General features: G+C 50.1%; 1 protein-coding gene across 2 annotated transcripts in view; it reads right to left on the bottom strand.

The window, feature by feature from the left end:
- The window catches only part of Ptpn14 (protein tyrosine phosphatase, non-receptor type 14), a 152220-nt gene extending 132221 nt beyond the window's left edge, over positions 1-19999 (bottom strand). Inside the window, 1 exon segment of one of the 2 annotated variants that reach the window (NM_001401364.1) lies at positions 19593-19999. The gene's annotated coding sequence lies outside the window, so the exon portion shown is untranslated. 2 annotated transcript variants of the gene reach the window in all.
- Between the last annotated feature and the right edge of the window lie 3015 nt (positions 20000-23014).

Raw genomic sequence — 23014 nt, 5'->3', positions numbered from 1 at the left:
AGACACCAGTTTCTAAGTAGAAGCTAAGGACAGGCGTAGTGACAGGCAACGTGACAGGCAACGTGACGCAGTTGGTAATAAAAGGAGTTCGTTTACAGTTTGGGCAAACACTGTAGGAAGGCCACTCTCCACTTCAATGTAGTATTTTTGACTTGGTGAAAACCACAAAGCAAAGACAAAAATCTGCTGGCTGTGGAGGGAAAAGCTGCATCGTTAGGCAGGGGAGGAGCAAACCTTAAGACGCAACCATGCAGTGAGGTCCCCAGTGGACGCGTTTGCATTTGCCCTCTGCCCTTTGCTCTTTACCCTTTCTTTACCCTTTATAAGGGTCGCTCACTCTTGCTTTTCTTTTATTTTTTTCTTTAATGTATGTGAATACACTGTCACTGTCTTCAGACACACCGCAAGAGGGCATCAGATCCCATTACAGATGGTTGTGAGCCACCATGTGGGTGCTGGGAATTGAACTCAGGACTCTGGAAGAGCAGTTGGTGCTCTTCACTGCTGAGCCATCTCTCCAGCCCCCACTCTTGCTTTTCCACTGCTGCTCATGAGGGTGAAGACTAGATGTGTTTCCAGGAACAGCTACCAAAGCCAGGTGTGGGGGTACGCAGCCTCTTGTAAACCCAGCATTCCGGAGGTGGAGATGAGAGGAGGATCATGAGTTCAAGGTCATCTTTGGCTACAAAGAAAGTTTAGGTCCGCCTGAGATATAGGAGGCACTATCTCAAAAGCCCAAAAATAGGCTGGAGGGATGGCTCAGCGGTTAAGAGCACTGACTGCTCTCCTAGAGGTCCTGAGTTCAATTCCCAGCAAAAGCCCAAAAAATTAAGAGAAAAGGTTACGGAGAAAAACGTATAACGCTAAAGAGACGAAGCAAAACAATGAGAGGTTTTTATGAAGACTTTCGGAAACCAGGAAACAAAGTTAATAACTCTCACTTCTCTCCACTGGAAAAAAAAATCAGCTTTCCTAAATCTTTTGGTTTTAAGATACCACAAGCAATTAGCAATTGCAGAAGCCAGGGCAATCCGAGTACCAGGAAGGCTGCACATTTTTTTAATATTATTATTTTTTGACGGCCTTGGTCTATATGCAGCACAAGGAAGAAGGCTACACATTTAATAATATTAATAACGGCACCTTAGGCTAACCGTGCTCCAGGGAGCAGTCTGCCCGTGTAACGAGATCTGCCAGGCTTGTCCTCTGACCCAGAGTCCACTTTGGAAACCATACCCCAGGGGCAACACACTCCAAGTAAAGTAAATGTCACTTAGTCCATGGTGTTTACAAGCTTCCTTCGTCACAACTGTTCAGACCAGACAAACTCCAAACACTGGACTCCAAAAAAGAATTCAATCAACTACAGATCAATACAAGATGGAGTTACCGATGCCTCCCATCCTACCACACACCCGATTTCCCTGTGGATTGTCTGGAAAGGCTGAAGGGGGAGCATGGGTCCTCCAGCCGGTAATTGGGGCTTCTGCATGTGCTACCCTCACAGGGTGTGAGCAGGTGGTACACGTGAACTCAGCACAGTGGCTCTACAAGGACCACGTGCTTCCCGGCTGGGATGCAGCTCAGCTAACAGTGCTTTGTCTAGCATGCAGGAAGCCCTAGGTACGATCGCCAATGCTGCCTAAGCCAGGCCTACAATCCCAGAATGCCAGAGGTAGAAGCCGGGGGATCAGAAGTTCAAAGTGATCTACTACATAGCAATGGGAGGCCAGCCTGGGCTACCCAAGATCCTGTCTCAAGACACAAACAAGACAAAAGACAAAAAAAAAAAAAAAAAAAAAAGATGTGGTTTGGCCACACTGTTGTCGGGGCAGGAGAGAACACAGCCTGGGAAGGTGCTGTCCTATGTGGGCTCCTACAGTGATAACTGTATGAATCCTCAAGCTGGGGGGCTACAAGCCAACTATGGCACTCACGTGGCACAGAGAAGGAAGAAATAATTTTCAGCCACTAAGGTGAGGAAACCCACGTCATTACCAGGACAAAACAAAACAACAACAATAACAATAACAACAAACCCACAGAACCAATTTTGATGGCAGTAACTTCTCCTGGAAATATGTCAAGATATAGACTAGTCAGTAATTTTCATATGAAAAGAAATTGTAGAAGGACAGAAATCAGAAATATCAGTGATATCTACGTACAGTTAGCCAGCAAGCACCAGAAATCATGATGTGTCTTAAAAGTTTCTTTCCATCAGCAAAAGGCATGACATATATATTGATCCCTACCTAAATACCATCACTTATAAAGATTTTTAGCAAAAAATAAAGATGGATTTTTAGATTCATATATATGTATATACATATATATGAATGAATGAATGTTTCTAGGTCTAACAACACAGAGTACTGTGGAGGCTGAGGATGGTGGAGCATCGCTTAAATCCAGGGATCTGGGGCTGGGGATTTAGCTCAGTGGTAGAGCGCTTACCTAGGAAGCGCAAGGCCCTGGGTTCGGTCCCCAGCTCCGAAAAAAAGAACCAAAAAAAAAAAAAAAAATCCAGGGATCTAAGAGCAGCCTGGATGACACAGGAAAATTTGGCCTCAAATTCTTTGTTGAGAAGATTTTTCGGCTTCAATCGATGGAAAAAGTCTTGAGCACGAGGAAAGGGTGCAGCCAGCCCAACATCAGTCCAGTGAACGGCTGCGCTGCTCTGCCTTTGAGTGTGGCAGAGCACGAAGAAGGAAACTACAAAGAAGGCTGTGGTAAAGCTCAGTGGCAGGCGCCAACTAACATGTGACCACTCCAGGTTCAATCCCAGCACTGGAAGCAAAAACAAACAAACAAACAAACAACACCAAAAAAAAAAAAAAACCCTCATCTCCTGTAAATACATGAAAGCAAGGGGTCACAGAAACTATTTAGTGGAATAAACTACTTCTACATTATCAAACACTGTGTAAAAATAAATAGATACGTGATGGATGGATGATGGATGGATGTATGGGCGGATGGATGGATGGGTGTATGGGTGCACTGATGGGTGGATGGATGGATGGATGGATGGATGGGTGGGTGGATGGGTGGATGGATGGATGGATGAATGGATGGATGGATGGATGAAGCCAGATCTGAAAGAGCATCAGTGATCTGAAAAGGTGGGTGGGGCACCTTTATCACCTTTATAACCAATGGCTAAATCCCATTGTATCTGTAACACTGGGGGATCAGTAAAAACCCTCAGCACAATCTTGCTCACGGATATTTACCCTAAATGAAATTAACAAGGACTAGAAAAATGCGCGTGAACAATCCTCACTGCCGTGTTTCGGGGAACCAGGGTGACGGTCGATAGTCACTATCAATTTGACAGGTTGTAAAATCATCTAGGAGATGAGCCAGCATTCCACGACCAGCCTAGGGGAGCAGTGCATTCCCAGAGCATGGGTGAGCCGGTTACCACAGTACAGTAGGGTTCCCCAGAACAGCCAGACCAAAGCTTGCTGTCTTCAGCAACTGTCTTAGCATCCAATCCTCGCACACAAGCCAAAGCGACAGCTGTTGTCATTGTCGGGACCTCCCGGGTCTCCCCAGCCAACACTTTACAGGAAGGCAATCCTCTCTTAGGCACTGGCTTCTCATTTAACTATCCTAAGGCTTCTGGGACGCCTGTTTTCCCACACAGGGGGCACCTTTATTCCCTCTGTAACATCTGCAGAAATATTACCCATGCTCTTCACAACCATAGAGGCCCCCAAGGATACCACAGCTGCACCTGGCTCTTTCGCTATCCTTGCTCCTATAGATCCGTGTGTCTGTCTCTCACATGTCCCCCTTCAGAGCAGCCGTGCAGGGCATAGCATCCCAAATGAGCTACTTACTTGGCTCCTTGCAGTCAGAAGTCGCTCCCCCTGAGCACACCAGCTTCCTTATCCTGGGGCGTTCCCATCCTGCCTTATTTGCACCTCTGAACCTCCGATGGACTTAGCAAGGGGCCAGCTAGGCTACAGGGCAAGACATAAGGACAGGGTAGACCACTGTGCCCGTCAGCTTCCTGGGCTTGGTAGACCCTTGGCTGGCATTGCATCATAGCCGCAGCCACCTGACGCCTTTCCATTGGCCACACCCCAGGAGAGAAATGCACACAGCATAATCCAGGAAGGAAGATGCCTGCCCTTTAGGTCAAGTTTAAGCCTTTTTACCTGTTCTCTTCTACTGCTGAGCGTATGTATCCGCTGGTGCTGGCGGCAGGGGTGGCACCGGCAGCTGTGCACATTAATAGAACACCGATTCAACATGGGGCTTCTAGGCACCACCCTGCCTGGTCCTCACTAACAGATGCCCCTGGCCACTCCATTCCAGAAGAGGCTGCTGTAGTTTCTACCCATAGGAGTTCCTTCCCCAACAGGGGCCAACACAGTGATGCTCAGGAAGGCACTAAATTCCCACCCTGGCCCCGATGCCTTGACTGCGCTGGGCTCTCTCCACTCTGGAGACTCCAGTCTTCTCTTGCCTGGCAGACTGGGCCACATGCACCACCTCTCTCTCATCTATACTTGTTCCTCCCCTTTACTACTTGACGCTGGTCATGGAGCCCAGGGTTCTGAGGCCCAGGAAGGGCTCTTTTACAAAGGCCTACCCTCAGGTCATCCCCATCTGGAAGAAATGGCACGACAATTCCTAGACCTCTTCGGCACACTTCTACTTTCCTACTCGAATCAGAAGCTATGCTGGGGACACCAGGCGCATGCCCACAGTGTCCCTTTATTGTTGTGCCTCCTTAAGCAAGTTGCCTCCAGGTAGCCATCTCAGCCCCAGTTACACATCTCCTTACACATTAGCAGCGGCCAGGCAGCCTACATGGCCGCTTACCCACACTATCACCCTTATGCTCTACTCTCGAGGACCATAATATTGGCTCTAAACCATAAGCTACTCTTAGGGTGTCTCCACCTGACACAGTGGATCCCATTCATCAAGCAGGCAATGCCACTCCATACCAGAAAAAGAAATGGCCACCATGGATCTCCCATCCACAGCCAAGCTGCTCTACCACTCAGGAGTTCAGCCTGTTACACATCTCACTACCCATTATAAGAACCACCAACAACCACCATGGCCAGGAGGCACCCCTCGTGAGTAAGGACGAACACTGGGGTTCCTCCCTAGTCAGTTCAGCCTTGGTTGCCAGTCTCATCCTTCATTTTTGTCATAATCCTGCTGATCGTGCTAAGAACTCATACCCTAGGGAGACACAAACATCTGCCTCTCCCTTAAAAAAACGAACAAAAAAACACCGGCGATAAACCAGAGAGTAACTCCACCAGCATCCAACCGGGGCAACCAGTACAGTGCACTGGGCTTATTTACAGAGCACAAGCAACCCCAAAATAACTGTACCTGGAAAGTGTTACCCTGGGATGGGGAGAACGTCTCAGTGGCTGCACTGATGAGAGTCGTCCTCCCTGAGTTTAACCTTCTAGACATCTGAATACTCTGGCATTCCTGAGACAGGGCCATGTGCAATTAGGGCAGCAGACTGGCCTACAGCAGGCTGGAAACTGCAGGAGGTGACGGTCAGTGAGCCTTCCCGCACCTCCTAGGAGGGAACATCAACTAGAAAGCCTCAGGGGTCTCATGAAGGGACCCCAGCTGAACCTGTGCAGATGGTGGCTCCTTTTCAGGTATGCCGATCCCTGCACTACTGTCCTCCCTCAATCCAAGGTGCAGATCCAGATTAATCTAGATTAGTCTAGTGCAGGCAAGAGCACTTTGTCACGGTGTCCCCGACAGTCAGCCCGTGAATAAAAAGCTAAGGCCAATGGTTCTACGAAACGGTTTCTCTTCGGCCCTTGAGAGCCGTTAGGTACATTTTGTTTCACCCCTTCACTTTGCCGCTTTAAACGCACGCTATCATTCACAGTACCCATCAGGACTTTGGCATTCACACCCTTCAGACCCCTGTTAGCCCACCATTCCTTGTAACAATAGTCAATGCACACCATGTGGAGTCCAAGACCCTAACCTTTTACGGCGACAGAAGTTATTTACCTACTCTGATACCGGTCCCTTTAACAGGTCCCTTTAACTCAGAAACCTCCTTCATCGGTGTCTACGAACTCAAGCTCTGGATTGCTGCCCAGATCCCCACTCACCTCCTCGACTAGCATCTGTACCGAGTGGCTTACACAGAACTGGTGTTTGTATAGCGTTTGCACGCTCTTCGAAGGTCACTTCGCCTCTCTAAGCCGTTGTCAAACTGCCCCAGTGATATCCGGAGTTCACAGGGCAAGGTGGAGATCAAGGAAACAACGCACTTAGAGTGCTAGACGAGTCCTTGCACGTGTAAGTGCCAAGTGGCTCTGCAGGGTGTCTCAAGTGCCATCGAACCTGCTTCTTATCACCTACACCTGCTTTCCACTGTACATGTGTCCCAGCTCAGCGCCCCAAGCTTCACTGAAGCTCCATTGCAGAAGAGGGCTCCTAGGAACATGACCTCCATCATGAGCAGGCACTCAAGAACACTGAGAGTAAGATACCCTAAGGACCTCCATCTTCCCACCCCAGAGAAAATGCTAACGGCTTCCCAAAGGCTTAGATGAAATCTCTTTGCTTGAACTGTCCCCACTGACCCTGCTGTCAACATGAAAGTTAATACACCACCGTCCCCCTCCATTCTGACCACTAGCACTCAGAACAAACTGAAGCCGGGAAGCCATGAAGGAGCTCCCACTTCTCCATTCCAGAGCAAGGAGCACAGGTGACACAGCCACTGCATAGCACAGGAGTGTCCTCGGCCGGGTGTACTCCAAGCTCAAAGGTACTCCACGGTGTGGAAGGGAAGAGGGCCAGGGAAGCCGGACGGCTAAGCAATGCTTTCAGACTCAACACAGGTTAATGCTATTCTCGGTTGTCAACTTGACTACATCTGGAATTAACTGAAACACAAGCAGCTGGGTACACCTGTGATGGAATAATAATAATAATAATATTATTATTATTATTATTATTATTTAAATCATCTGAAGTGGGAAGAACCACTTTTAATTCAGATCCTGTGAGGTGAGAAGATCTACCTTTCATCTGGGCCGCACCTTATGTTAGTAGCTCATCTAAAAGACATGAAAGAAGGAAGCTGCTTCTCTTTGCCTGCCTGCTTTCACTCTTCACTGGCATTTACAGCCTACTTCCTCAGGATCCCGGTATGCTAAAGACCAGCTGAGACATCCAGCCTCCAGCCTCGTGGACTGAACAGCTACTGGATTCTTGAACTTCCAATTAGTAGACAGCCATTGTTGGACTAGCTGTACCAAACCACACTCACACACACACTCACACACACACACACACACACACACATACACACAGACACACTCACACACATACACACACACAGACACACACATACACTCACACACACAGACACACACACATACACTCACACACATACACACAGACACACTCACACACACACAGACACTCACACAGACACTCACACACACACAGACACATACACTCACACACATACACACAGACACACTCACACACACACAGACACACACAGACACTCACACACACACTCACACACACACAGACTCACACACACAGAGACTCACACACACAGACACACTCTCTCACACACACACGCACACACACGCACACACACACACACACACACACACGTGTCTATTCCAGAACAGAAAGATTATCAACACATGATCCAATAAGTAGAGAAAAATATGTGTGAAGAGAAAAGTCACAATAGAATTACCAGTGAAACCGACAGCCTTAAAACACAGGAAATGTCTGGAGTGACAGTTAACCAGGGTGCTGAGGCCAGCCAGACCAGCCACGAGGGATCAATTGCTGATCAGAGCCTGGATCTCTCTACTGTGTGTGTAACCAAAGGCAATCTAGTGTGTGAGTGTAGGCTCCAAGTGCCTGTTTGTATGTACGCTCACGCATGCAGGTACCCAATACATGCATGTGTACACTTGCCTATAGAGGCAAGATTAACATTAGATCTCTTTCTCCACCTTATTTTTTAGAAGATTTATTTAATGTATGTGAGTACACTGTAGCTGTCTTCAGACACACCAGAAGCGGGCATCGGATTCCATTACAGATGGTTGTGAGCCACCATGTGGTTGCTAGGAATTGAACTCAGGACCTCTGGAAGAGCAGTCAGTGCTCTTAACCACTGAGCCATCTCTCCAGCCCCTCCACCTTATTTTTAAGTCGAAATCTAGACTGACTGCCCAGACAGCCCTAGGAACCTTCCTGTCTCCGTGCCACACTTCCAGCATTCGGTTACCAGTGCACATTAACGAGTCTGGCTTTAACTGTGTGTGCTGGGGAGTCAGACTCAGATTCTTCTGTTCGTGCGGCAAGCATTTTACTCACTGAGCCAATCCCCTGGGCTCCTGGGACGTGTGCACCATGAACTATCTACTTAAGAAACAAAACACTTCTGATGCTCACTGCACACACCCGCCGTGCTCGGCACGCATCCTTGTGTGTCTCTTTAAACCTGGATCTGAAGGGGTAAATATTAAATAATGAAACTCCACCTCACAGGTGTGGCGCACCACGTGGCGTCAGCAGTACTGTCATTTTTTCGGCGGACTCTCTGCCCAGAGTTCTCTAAATGTCTCCACCCGACTCACCAAATTATCGATTTCCATCCCAATAGCACTGCTGGCTACTCTCTGGGCCGATCTCTGCCTCCATGGCTAGCCCCATCAGAGACTGCCTATCTCACGGCTCTCTGCCCAGGACTCTGCTCACATTCCCAGCAACCCGGTAAAATCAAAACTCTAGAAACTTGTCATTTATTGATCAGATTTATATCAGTAAAATTTCACCCCACAAAATGCCCACACAATAAACCTAGAGCCAGTTGGTACAGATACAAACTGCCCACCTAGATAAGACAAATCGTCCTGTAAAAATCCATCCTTAGGAGCCGGATGTAGATCGCTCCTGAGAGACACAGCCAGAATACAGCAAATACTGAAATCCACTGAACTGAGAACAGGACCCCCATTGAAGGAATCAGAGAAAGAACTGGAAGAGCTTGAACGGGCTCGAGACCCCATATGTACAACAATGCCAAGCAACCAGAGCTTCCAGGGACTAAGACACTACCTAAAGACTATACATGGACTGACCCTGGACTCTGACCTCATAGGTAGCAATGAATATCCTAGTAAGAGCACCAGTGGAAGGGGAAGCCCTGGGTCCTGCTAAGACTGAACCCCCAGTGAACTAGACTGTTGGGGGGAGGGCGGCAATGGGGGGAGGATGGGGAGGGGAATACCCATATTGAAGGGGAGGGGGAGGAGCTAGGGGGATGTTGGCCCAGAAACTGGGAAGGGGAATAACAACCAAAATGTAAATAAGAAATACTCAAGTTAATAAAGAAAAGAAAAAAACCCCATCCCTTATACGATTTCATAGCTACCGGTGGCTAATTAAAGCCACAGATCTGTGTCGTCCTTCTCTGCCTCCATCTTGGCTCCTCTCCCTTCTCCTCTCTCCAAATCTCTGCACCCGCCTTACTTTTTCACTGCCCAGTCACAGGCCTTGCCTTACCTTGTGCCTGCCCTCACTTGCATACAGACATCAATCCGCAGGATCCCCAAGAAACATCACACAGCAAGAAAGGTCCTAAGTAGAAGAGTGAGAGTATGAGAACTGGCTCAGAAAGGCTCTCTGGTGTAAAACCGTGAGCAGCCATAGCAGCGGGGCAGCAGGGCTGCAGGGCAGCAGGGCAGCAGCCTATGAAACACAACAGGACACCGTAATAACCATCATCTGGGTCAGAATGCAGGGTCTGGCGTGGGCAGGTCTGGGGAACCGCTAGCTACAAGTGACCAACAGCAGAAGAGGAGGCCATATTGTGAACTACTGAAGCACGGGTCAGTTCCCAGGCAGCTGAGAGGCGGATACAGAGAGGCATGAGAGCCTGTGAACCTGAATCATCAGGGGGTGAAAGCCGAGGACACAAGGGCAGGAAGGTCTGACCCAGCTCAGGGAAAGTGATGCACCAGCCGGTCCAGGGAAAGTGGTGTTTGAGGGTCCCAGGGGATGGTCTGGGCAGGTGCAGGGGGTGTCAGTGTGCAGGATGGAGGAAACAGCATGGGAAATATTGAGTCAGCTCAGGAAACACCTGCTGCCTCACAGAAGCCCAGGCACAGTGGGATATAAATCTGAAGCCCTCGGGGGTCTATCTGAGGGTGTGTTCAGAGGACCTGATACAGCGAGCTGACAAGCTGACGTCTGTAGGTCACTCGTGACAAATCACTTTCATGAGCGCAGAATCTCCTTTCACCCTTTTGCCCTGGGGTCGGATACAGCAGCAAGAACCAATCTCATGATCTGGGGACAAGTCCGAGACCGTCATCACCACCTACTTCAGTTCTGTAAGTAAAGCAAGCTGCCTTGGTCATAAGCAGAATGACAAAGCCTGTCCCTCTTTCATTAAAACTAACTAATAACTGGGTTCAGTTACACACACCTTTAACCCCAGCACTCAGTGGGCAGAGACAGGCAGATTCTGTTATTTGAGGTCAACCTGGTCTACAGAGCCAGTTCTGGGCCAGCCACGACTAGAAGAGAAACCCTGTCTCTACAAAAAGTAGACTGTGCCTAAGAGCTGCAACCAAGATTTTCCTGAGATTTCCACACACATGCACATATACATGTACCTCCAAATACATACACACAGAGCAGGAGTGCAGAGCTGCTCACTGAAGGGGGCCAGGGCCCTTTCCTCCTCAGGTGAGGCACAAGACAACGATGAGCAGAAAGGACATGGGGGCTGCAGAGCTCAAATGCAAAAACACCTCAGCTGGGCCTGATCCTCAAATGTTCCTAAGCCACAGGAGTCTACGACATCCACAGCTATTCAGTCTGCAACATCCACATCTCTTCAGACTTCAAGGATTGAAAACGAGAGGCCAGAGTCATGCTTCTGAAGAATCCAGGCAAACGCAGAACGTTAGGGATCAGATCATTAGGGCTGGAAGTTGATAAGGCATTTGCCCAGTAAGCATGAGGCCCTGAGATCAGACCCTCAGAAACCAGGTAAATGCCAGGTGGTGTCCAGCCATCTAATCCCAGCACCTCAAAGGCAGGCTTGGGAGCCCTGGAGCAAGATGATTTAGCTAGACTATCGAGCTCTGGATTCAGCTGAGTATTATCCCTGCTTGAACACACCAGCTGATGAGAAACTGAGGAAAAGTTCCCACAGAATCTTGGGCCTCCCAGGAAATGCACAAGAGGACACTCACGCATGTATGCACACATGCACGCACGCATACATACACAAGTGCACACACAGACACCAACATGCAAAGAATAACAACATTATCAATAACATCATATTAGATATCTTAGAGGTGTGATTAATTTCCACGCCTGAAGGAATAAAAGGTATATAAGAACAATGATGGGGCTGGGGATTTAGCTCAGTGGTAGAGCGCTTACCTAGGAAGCGCAAGGCCCTGGGTTCGGTCCCCAGCTCCGAAAAAAAAGAACCAAAAAAAAAAAGAAAAGAACAATGATATCTGTTTAAATTTTTAAACTGGGGGCTTAAAGGATGGCTCGGGGGTTTAGAGCACTGACTGCTCTTGAAGAGAACCTGGGTTCTATTCCTAACACCCCTATGGTGGCTCACAGCCTTCTGCAACGCCAGTTCTTACTGGAGTTCTGATCTCCGTGGGCACCTGGCATGTATATGGTAGACATACAAACACACAGGCAAAATGCTGAGAAACATGAAATAAAGTAAAATAAAATAAAATAAACTTTTAAAATGTTTTTAAAGTTTTACTCATATATGGTCATTAAAAAATGTCTTTCCCCGGGCCATTGTTGTTCCTTAGAGGATAAGTAATGAATTCCAAAAAGCAGGACGCACTCCTAACCCTCAAGTCTACACTTCAAACAGTAGGATATCGCTCACTGAGTTTGTAATTTTTTATTTTAATTTGTAAAGGTTTATTTAATTATTTTATGTACAAGTGCTCTACCCGCATGTACACCTGCACACCAGAAGAGGCAGCAGATCCCATTACAGATGGTTGTTGAGCCACCCTGTGGTTGCACTCCCACTCCCACCACCCCAGTTTATAGGGAGTTTATAGGCTAGGAGGCCTTGGGGAGCAGTGGCAGGGAAGGTGGACTTATCTGAGAATGAGGGGTAGCAGACAGACAGGGGACAGGGGATTGTGGGTGGGGATGGAATAAAGAAGGAAATCAATACCAGGGGAGGATGGGAGTGCAGTGTGGAGAGAGGGTGGGGGATGGGGAGTGAAGTGTGGAGAGAGGGTGGGGGATGGGGAGTGCAGTGTGGAGAGAGGGTGGGGGATGGGGAGGGCAGTGTGGAGAGAGGGTGGGGGATGGGGAGGGCAGTGTGGAGAGAGGGTGGGGGATGGGGAGTGCAGTGTGGAGAGAGGGTGGGGGATGAGGAGGGCAGTGTGGAGAGAGGGTGGGGGATGGGGAGTGCAGTGTGGACAGAGGGTGGGGGATGGGGAGTGCAGTGTGGAGAGAGGGTGGGGGATGGGGAGGGCAGTGTGGAGAGAGGGTGGGGGATGGGGAGTGCAGTGTGGACAGAGGGTGGGGGATGGGGAGTGCAGTGTGGACAGAGAGTGGGGGATGGGGAGGGCAGTGTGGAGAGAGGGTGGGGGGTGGGGAGTGCAGTGTGGAGAGAGGATGGGGGATGGGGAATGCAGTGTGGAGAGAGGGAGGGAGACGGGGAGTGCAGTGTGGAGAGAGGGTGGGGGATGGGGAGTGCAGTGTGTAATTTAAGTAAACATGTTTAATTATGTCCTTAAAACCCTCTGTTGTAGTTCCTAAGGAGCAGTTGAAGAGTATGTGCAGGACAGGCCTTAATCTCAGGACAAACCTGGGCCTCAGCAATGAAGGGAACAGTGAGCCGGGTGGAAGCCACAGAGTCCTCAAAGGCCACAGTGAATAACCACAGCTCTGTTACTCAGGGGGTGAGAAAGGGTTCATTCCAGAGCTGAGAATGGTGTGCAGGGAGACAGACAAGCGCACAAAGGATGGTGATGATGGTGGTGGTGGTGGTGGTGATGATGATGGTGGTGGTGGTGATGATGATGATGGTGGTGGTGATGATGATGATGATGATGGTGGTGGTGGTGATGATGCTGATAGACAATGATAAATGCACAAAAAAAGTCACAGTGAAACCCATTTCTGCATGTTAAAAAACCAAAACAACAAAACTGACTTAAAAAGAGACTGGAGAGCACCCCAAGTGCCTGCCTGGAGCAGCTGTGTCAGAAGAAGGGGGTGTTGCCAGGACCAGAGATGCAGAAGTGCCAAGGGGCTCCATTGAGACAGGCGAGGGAGATCTGCTGGGCACAGAGAGATAAAACACTGGACGGATGGTGCTGGGCAGACCAAAGTGGGGGCAAGCGCAGGGGTCTGAACAGGAAATGGCAGCTGAGCAGATGAAACATCAAGTCCAGAGCTGGCCCTCGGTGGGCCGGGAATGAGTGACCGCTGAGGAGCACCCAGCCTCTGTACAGTAACCGGGCAAAAAGATCCAAACGACTTGGTGAACAGGTAAGAGCCCCCCACAGCAAGCCTGAGGACCAGGCAAGGCTGCACCAGGCTGGATCGGGCTAGACCAGGACAAGGCATCTCGCTCAGTCATTCTCAAGACGGCAGTTGCTCTGCTCTCGGGGAAAGAAGCAAGAGAGAAGCAGTGTGTAGGTGCTACCTGAAGAAGGAAATTCCCAAGCCTACCCAAGGCTATGCAGAACGGGACGGCTCCGGATACCCATGTTCTCAGAAGCCCTGGCTGGCTAGCGCGGTCTAGGGTTTCAGATTTATTGCCTCGCCTAACACCCAACTCTTTGGAGGAAAGAGATATGAGAACAAAAAAAAAAAAAACCGAAAAGCCAGAAGGAACTCCCAATGTGGAAATTCAGTTTTTGTCAGTCAAAATATACTCTGTATAAGTTAAACACCTTCACATAGACCATGGCTTAGACCGTAGCTGAGGAACGCCTGATAGTTGTCAGCAATGAACAGCACTTCCCTGTGAGCTAAAATCCTGTAACACAGTGATCCTCAACCTTCCCAACGCTGCCACCGTCTAACACAGGCCCTCGTGTTGTGCTGACCCCCAACCACAAAATTAGTTTTGTTGCTACTTCACAGCTGTCACTTCGCCACTGTTATGAATCATAATGAAAATATCTGTGTTCTCCAACGATCTCAGGCGACTCCTGAGAAAGGGTCATTTGACCCCCAGGAATAGGTCACGGCCCACTGGTTGTGAACCATTGCTATAAGGCAAGTTAGATCTCTAGGCAGTGGTCCCCACCCCCCGAAAGGCTAAGTCTAGAATACAGCCACACACTAAAATCTCACACATTATGGATTCAAAGGCATCTTTTACCGTTTAGTTTACTTACATCAGTACGTGTGTACCTGCTCATCTTGATGGGTGCGCCACAGAGGCCAGAAGAGGGTGTCCGAACCCCGGAAGCTGAGGTTCACACGTGGCTGTGAACCACCAGCCGTGAGTATCAAGAACCATACCCAGGTCCTCCACGAGCCCAGAAAATGTTCTTCAGCACTGAGCCATCCTCCACCACCCCCAAATGGTAATTTCCTGACTGTAAGAGGTTAGACCACCACCATACTACCCCTTTCCGTTTTTGTTTTTTTCCTCGCCGGAATTCTTTCTTCCTACAGACAGACAGTAACATTTGTGGAATGGCCAGCTACTCTACAGGATCTCTGACAAAAACACAAAGGTCCCCTGGGTCGGCCTGAGGGGGGGAGCTTGGGATGCAATCTTGATCTGGGTGGAATGCAGTAGCCTGAGGATGAAGCTACATGGCCACCTATCAAACGTTATGCGTCAGGCTGACAAACCAACGGTTGTGGCAAATAAAACACAGTAGAAAAAGAAAGTAGGAAACACAGAACTGAGGCTGGAGAGACCACTCAGCGGTTAAGAGCACTGGCTGCTCTTCCACCGGTCCTGAGTTCAATTCCCAGCAACCACATGGTGACTCACAACCATCTGTAATGGGATCCAATGCCCTTTTCTGGTGTGTCTGAAGACAGCTACTGTGTGTGTGTGTGTGTGTGTGTGTGTGTGTGTGTGTGTGTGTGTCTTTATGTGTGCCTGTGTGTGTCTCTATGTGTGTCTATGTGTATATGTGTATGTGTATGTGTGTGCGTGTGTGTATGTATGTGTATGCGTGTGTAAGTCTGTGCATGTGTGTCTGTGTCTATGTGTGTGTGTCTCTGTGTAGGTGTGTCTGTGTGTGTCTGTGTGTATGTGTCTCTGTGTAGGTGTGTCTGTGTGTGTCTGTGTGTATGTGTCTGTGTGTCTGTGTGTCTGTGTGTATGTATGTATGTGTGTCTATGTGTCTGTGTGTGTGTGTGTATGTGTGTGTGTAATTCTTTTAAAATAAATAAATAAAACACAGAACCACAAGGAAAAAAAAAAACGGAAAGAAGCCAGCATGGTGTAATACTAGCCCTCTGGAGGCATGTATAGAGGCAGATCTCTTTGAATTCCTGGGCTACACAGAAAAAGCCTTGCCCCACCCCATAAACTCCCCAAAAAAAGAGAAAGGAGAGACAAGACAGCAAAATGCAGATCGATAAGTCATTTATAGCCCAACTCGGACCCAGCCGCCCTCGCCGTGCATGTGCATGCATAGTCCTCACGTAGCACCCTTTAATTCAGAATTATAAATGGCTCCAGGAGTATTTGTTTTCATAGCTTGCATGCAATGTATGTTGAAGGCACTGCAGGTCCAGGCAGATTCAATTTCCTTTCTCTTCCCAAATACAAGAATCTTGGTCAAGCTTGCATTTTTCTAGGCTTTGACCTTGTGACCCTCCCAGCATGCAGTTCTGCAGGTGGGAAATCTGCCCAAGTCACTGTGGTCACTGCTCTGAGGACACACGTACCCCTGAGGATGCCTGATTCCCTTTCTTCGCCCGTTCCCTCCCAGGAGGTGGATAGGGAGATCAGTGAGTAAATGTTTGTCAAATACTTCGGGTTTCTTGAATGAAAGGCAACATCAAAATTTAACCACCTGCGGCTGGCTGGCCTTGTCCTACCACAAGCGAACTCTGTGTTGGGGCTTCAGAGAAGGAAATCAAGGCTACTGGGGATGGCCTTCCTGAGCAACTCACTTCTGCACCCTTCCTCGAGATGGGCAGTGATCCCAACATCCTTTAACTAACCCTGATCTCGGCATTCAGAATGCAAAGACCCAGCACAACACACTAGGTTCCTTGTCCCAGAGAACAGTGGACCGGCAAAGGAATTCTTTTCTCTGCCTTCTTCCTGACCAACTTCCCTACTGCCTGGGGTACTACAGACGGCCTTCAGAATGAAGGGCCACATGCAGCTGCCAGCCCGACATGTTTGCTGTGAGCCAATAGCCTAAAATAAAGTCAAGGACAAAGCTTTATGTGTATGTTGGTACACATGTGAATCCAGTCTGCTGAGTAACAAAGAACGCATTCACGGCCACATACGAGGCCGCCAACACACAAACACCCTCCTGACAGGCAGTACATTATACAGTGTCACACTGAAGTCTCATAGATGCTCTGGCAAGCCATAGCTGCCTGGCTGCACCTTGCAGGTGAAGAAACAGACGGTCAGAAAGGCTATGAAGTCAGCCCACCATCACACTTGTGAAAAACAGCAGAGCTACGCAGGGCCAGAAAATGCTGGCCACCAACCCTGACAATTCGAGTTTGATCCCTGGGACCCACAGAGCGGGAAAAGAGAACCAAATGTCACTTCCACAAGCATGCCCACACATATACCCACACAAAGTAAATAAATGTGAAAGAAATCGCAAGTGGCGGAGTTGGAATTCAAGTCTAGCTGTATTTCACTCTCCCAAACACACACACATACACACACACACACACACACACACACACACACACACACACTACAAAGTTGTAGCTACTGGCCCCGCCCACCCCTGGGACCATTCAATCAACCTTCCCTAGGAGGAGGGCAAAATTAAATCTATTTAATCAGTCTGGGAGATCAAAAAGCTCATTTCAGACACTAACTTCCTCCCTGCTGAAGCGTTGGTGTCTGTTTCCCTCCGTCCTTAATTGGCTAATTAAGTATTTCATCTTATCTCTCCTCCTGCCCTACCTCCAACCAAGTGCCTAACAAAATTCCGAGGCTCGGGATGGATCTGAAACCCACACAGCACTAGGTAACCAAGCAATGAAAAGTTCAAAAGAAAGAATGTGTCCAAATTCTTTTTCAAGAAACAGACAAGACTGCTGGAACCCAGGTGAGCTCAATTTGCTAGGAAGAGGTCAATATTTGTATCCCTGACGGGCAGGAACATAATTCAGTCAGAAAGCACATGCTGGGGAAATCCTCAGTCCTAGACTTCTGCTCTTCCACAGAGCAAGGGAGAACTCTTCTGAAAACTCTGATTTCCTCTGAATTCTCTGTGCTGTGCCAATATTAAAAGTCTCCCTTAGGCAATTCTCTTTCAACTGACCACGGAACATATGCACACACAAACGTGAATAACTGCGGTGCTGTGAGTTGGCACAAACCAAGGAGGAGATCCCAGAGGAGACCTAGGACCAATCGGTGAGGAGAAGCCACGGCCTCTTGGTACACACTTCCCTCATGCAGGTCCCACACACATTCCAGATCTCCCATCATGGAAATGCTTGCTCTTGAGATCAAAGATGGGCTGGGAGAGAACCTTGAATAAACACACTCAAGTTGCAAGGAGCCACTTCTACGTACCAGCTTAAGACACCTGAAGGCTGGAGATCTGGTGTCTTGGCCAGGAGCAACCACTAGGCATATACACTTCAGCCCAGTGAAGAAGTCCCTCATAGAGGTGACTGGACAACCTCTCCTGCACCAAGGAGCTTTTTCCGGCAGGATGTACTGGACCCTGCGTTACAGGGATGGGAGATTTCAGTTTCCACAGGTTCAGAGAAAGGAAAGAAAACCTCAAGACATTGCGGAAACTACTTTTTTTTTTTTCCGGAGCTGAGGACCGAACCCAGGGCCTTGCGCTACCACTGAGCTAAATCCCCAACCCCTGGAAACTACTTTTTAAAGGCAGTGATTCTGAGACACAGAGCAACATCCTTGAACTGATTCTCCACATGCCAGCCACACATTCCACAGGTAAGGTGGCTGTTAGGTAAGAAAGCTGTTAGGGACCTGGGAAAAGGAAAATCACTTGCCCGGTGAGCAAAAGGCCCTGACCAGGTTCTGTCCCCAGCACCAAAGGGGAAACAAAACCAAACCAATTCTAAGATACAAATGTCAAAAGCTCCCTCAGGACAAGGTTCTGTAGGGAGATGGGGTGGTCCTCACTGGGATACTTTGACAGAACCAAGGATGGGTCAATTAATGACAAACACCTGTCACCCCCCAGAACCGTGTGGGAGACACATCAATAGAGGAAACACGTCCAAAGGGAAAGCTTTTGATCCTTGGAAGCTACTCCTGGTCACGGGAAGTGGGTAAGAGACTTCCGGTTTCGTTTCTGCTGGGGTGGGGGCTAACTATGCCAGCAACAGTGCACCAACCTGCCCATACATGCCCCGCCAGCCACCGGGTCTCTCTCCAAGACTTTCTGCACGCCCCCCTCCGCGCCCCTCACTTTGCCCAAGCTGTTTCCTCCTCTGGAATGCAGTCCCTCAACCACTCCTAAGTTGAGCATCATTCCCTCCCTCGACGAAGGTAACCCCTTTCCTCCACCACCTGGCCTTCACCGACTCTCACAGAACCCCTCTCCTGCAGCACATGTCCCTATCCGCCCACGGGCTGCCTTCGGGGTGCTGCAGACTCTTGTAGTGGGATCTCCTGGCAGAGGATTAGACTCACCACTGAGTTCGTTGAATGAATGAGGGAGGGAATCCATTTCAAGAAATAAACTTGTTTTGGAATCTGACCATCCAGCAGCAGTCTGAACGTAACTCGCCTCCAGTAGGACCCCGTAATAGCTAATCCGTGGACGGACTAAACTCAAAACCGCACAAGCTCCTCAAACCGAAGGAAGAAGGGCAAAGGAAGGGGATAGTGACAGCGCACATCAATTCCTCCAGAAAAGATAGGAAAACCATTCCCAAAGATTCGAAACTAGACGCGGGGTCACGTGGGAAAGGGGCTGCTAACTCTCAGAACCTGCAAAGTTCGAGCTGGAGATCTGGTCTGAGATGCACACAATTTTTCCCTGCGCGCTTGTCGGATCACCCAAGCTGGAGCAAGAGAATCGGGAGTTTGGTATCACCTCTGGGGCATTGGAGAGAGTGCACAAGGACTCCTCACAAACTCAGTGCCCACAGAGGCACAGGGCACGCTTGGGGCGCTGCGCTGTATTCCCCTGCTGGCAAACACAACAGGAGCTATTGGAGACGTTTTGGCTGAACCCCAGAGTCCCAGACCGCGCTCCCTTTCCAGCTCAATCCTGGAGGAGCGAGCGCCGCACACGAAGAGAACCCGGCGGCCGGCCACCTGGCGCCCCCACCGCGCTCTCCGGCGTCCGCGGCAGCAAGCCCAAGTTGGCTCTGCTGGAGTATCTGCTCCCGACTGGCTAGCTTACCTGCTTACATGGCCCGGGAGTGACCCGGGTGCCGCACGTTGACCATCAGCGAGTCTAGGTCCCCACCACTGGCTTCTAGAAGCAGGCAGAGGAGGGGCGCAGGGAGGGTTACGCAGCGGCCGCCGCGCTGGGCGCACCCGGGAGGAGAAAGGGCCAAGAACCTGAGCACCGCCGTCCCGCGCGAGGGGACCGGGGCGATCGGAGAGGTGGGGCGCAGAGAGGGACCGCCAGCAGCCACTTGGCACCAGATGCTCCACGAGGACCTGCCCTATGGACGAGTCGGCTGAGCCGAGGAGCGCAGCTAGCTGGCCGGGCCCGCGGCCGAGGCGCTGGGCAGCGGGGAGAAGTTGTGCAGAACTTGAGCCTCGGGAGAGCCCGAGCGCCAGGAAGCGCGAGCGGCCGGGAGGGCGGAGGAAGGGGCCGGGTGGGAGGGGACGAGCAGGCGCCGCTGGCCGCGCTCCCCCGCCCGGGGCTCGGCTCCGCAGCGCTGGGGGCCGGGAGGCGGGGAGTGCGCGGGGCGCTTGCTGGGCGGGCCAGGAATGCGTCCGGGGAGGGCGCGCGCCAGCCTCGGGAACGCGCGCCCAGCGCTGAAAAGAGGAGCCCGGGCTCCCCCGCTGCGGGCGCACGGTCCCCAGGGACGTCACAGCACTGGAATCCGAGGAATGCCAGGCTGTGGGAGCTCCTTCGGCCGACCGGGCAGAAGTCGTGCACTTTTAATGGGCTAGCTTTGGAGCGTGTTTTCCTTCCAAGGTGGGGGGCTTGGACTGAAGGGACGTGCCTGGAGTGAGATAGACTGAAAGTGGAGAGGGGGAGATGACCCAAGTCAACCCAACTGTGCGACGCTTAGGAGACGGAGGGGAAAGCGGAAAGGAAAGGACGGTCCCTCCAAGATTTCCGTGGGCAGCTAGGGGGTGGGACGCTGGAACTAGAACAGGCCATTTATTTGAGTGAGGTCTCCAAGCAGGATGCCCCCATGCCGCCACCGCCCAGGAGACGCGGGCCAAATTAGGGTGGCCTCCTTGAGCAGACAATCTAGAAGCTCTCCTCGGAATCCTAGGATCTCTGAGTAGTGAGTCTTAGCTCCGGTCCTCCCACCCCGCCCCCACGGCCAACCAGCCTTTGTGTGCTAGGAGTTGGAATATGTGGTTTTCCCGGTTTGTTCCAAGCCACGGAGGGGCCCCACCCCGCCTGGGTAGGCACTAGGAGGGAACTGCGTTAGCACTTTCGGAGGTGGGGTTACTGAGGCGCAGCCGGTGTAATGGAAAAGGCACTCAGCCGGGCTAGGGAACCTGTATTAGGCCCCGCTGAGTTGCTGGCCAAGTGGTTAACTCAGGAAGATCCCAGCCCCCAAGCCCTGATCCTTGGTTTTGGTAGTTGTAAAGTGAACGGGGTTGCCTGTATTTTTAAGGTGCCTTGGCGTCTGTTCTCTTTCGGAAGTCTCAAGACCAGTCCTTTCAAGGACCCCGAAGTCCTTGTCACCCAAGATATCGTTAAATTACTTCACTGTACAGGCAAGGGATACAAAGCTTCCAGGCCTTATCCTATCAAAATGGCACTCTGGCGGCAGAGACAGGAAAATCACAAGTTCTAGGTTGGCCTCGACTACATAGCAAGACCCTACCTCAAAACAAGAATGAAAGGTCTCTTATGCCCACAGAGCAAGTGTGTAATGGCTGGCTTCTAAGCATTCGCCTGTCTGCAGGACGAAGAAGAATTAAAGAGGACCCAGGGGGACAAAGATGGGGAGTGAAGGGGGGCGAGTCTTTCAAAATGTCAAGGAGAACACTGTAGGGGGTTGGTGAGTTTCCAAACAGCCTTTAGGAAGGGCTTTATGTCGCAGCTCAGTGTGGGCAGCATTCCACACAGCCTGGCATTACCACCAGCACCCCTTAGCGAGGGTTCAGGAAGCAGGAAAGAAGGACCAGAATCACCAGGGAGCACCTACTGCTGAGGTGAGCTAAAGGACCCAGTCTGCAGAGTAACTGCTCTTAGCCTCAGATGTTTGACTGAAACAGGACTGGGCTCGGAGACAAGAAGATGCCTACAGGCTCCAAGTGTGGCAGGCTGTGCCTTCTGGGAGACAGGAGGCAAATGTCACCGTGGAAAATAGGTGGCATATGGATGTTGTGGCTCTGAGTCTCAGACCGCTGAGCACAGCACCCCACCCCACCCCCCAGGCCACTGTGGCCTAGAAGAAAGGGCAAAGGATTTTCAAACAGATGCAAAGGTTGGGCTCTGCCTGGAAGCAGCCCTGTGACCCTGGGCGAGCCACTTAGCCGAGGCTTGAGTTTATGTTGTCAGTGGGGTGTGACATCGGGGACAGAGTTTGGTTGGATTAGCTGAATCTTGGGCTGCCACCCTGTCTGAGCTTGCATGAGTGCTTCCTTCTCCAGACACAGGCATGTTTGTGGAGGGAGCTAGGTGTTGCCAAGAGCCGGGAGTCCAGTGATGAATGTCACTGCGTTTACAGCTGTAAGTAAAACCTGGGCGGGGCACTAGCCCTCTGCACTTGTGTGTACTTTTTAAATCAACTCATTCATAAAATAAAAGCCATTATTAATTTTAAGGACCTATGCAGTGCTGACTGATTGGCTTTATATTGGAGCATAGGAAGGCAACACAAGAATTATTTCACACACACACACACACACTTTTTAACGACTTGGAAGTTGCACTTTGGTTCTCCTGTATGATACATTTGTGCTGAACCACTGAGACACAATTCTTTGTAGTGGAAAGCACAGGTTAGACCTCAAGGTGTCCTTCAACATATGCCACTTGCGTGCCCAGTACTGGAAGAGGTTTGGGGAGTCTGGCATGTTGCCTCACACCTATAATCCCAGCACTCAGGAAGCTGAGTCAGGACAACCTCCATGAGTTTTAGGCCAGAGAGTTCAAAGCCGACCTGGGCTTCATAGACCCTGTCTCAAAGAAACGAAAACAATGAAAACAGAGTGTTTGGTGCACAAACAAGAGGACCTGAGTTCAGATCCTACCACTCTTCATGGGTGAGAGGCAGGAGGATGACTGGGACTCCAGGCTGGCTGCCAGCCTAGCCAAAAACCCCTCCTGCATTCCATGAACTGCAGTTCAGGGAGAGACCCTGCCTCAAAAGAATAAAGTAGAGGAGGACACGCAGTGCCTATCTCTGGCCTCTGTACACATGCAACCACACACATGCATCATACTCACACACATGTACACATACATACACACAAAAAGAATACAACTTGAGTTAATTAAAAAGAAATTAAAAGTCTACCTACCTATCTATCATCTATCTTATCCTATCTATCTATCTATCTATCTATCTATCTATCTATATCTCTCTCTAAAAGAAAACCAAATTCTCTCCCACCCCACTGCGTCTGTGTCTGTGTGTAAGCAAACACCCCATTAGTTAAGTCTCCACTCTTTGAAGT

This window comes from Rattus norvegicus, chromosome 13 (assembly GCF_021556685.1).
Source record: "Rattus norvegicus strain SHRSP/BbbUtx chromosome 13, alternate assembly SHRSP_T2T, whole genome shotgun sequence".
In the NCBI taxonomy this organism is placed as follows: Eukaryota; Metazoa; Chordata; class Mammalia; order Rodentia; family Muridae; genus Rattus; species Rattus norvegicus.
Note: the sequence above shows the minus strand (reverse complement) of the source record. Positions and strands in the feature narration are given on the sequence as shown.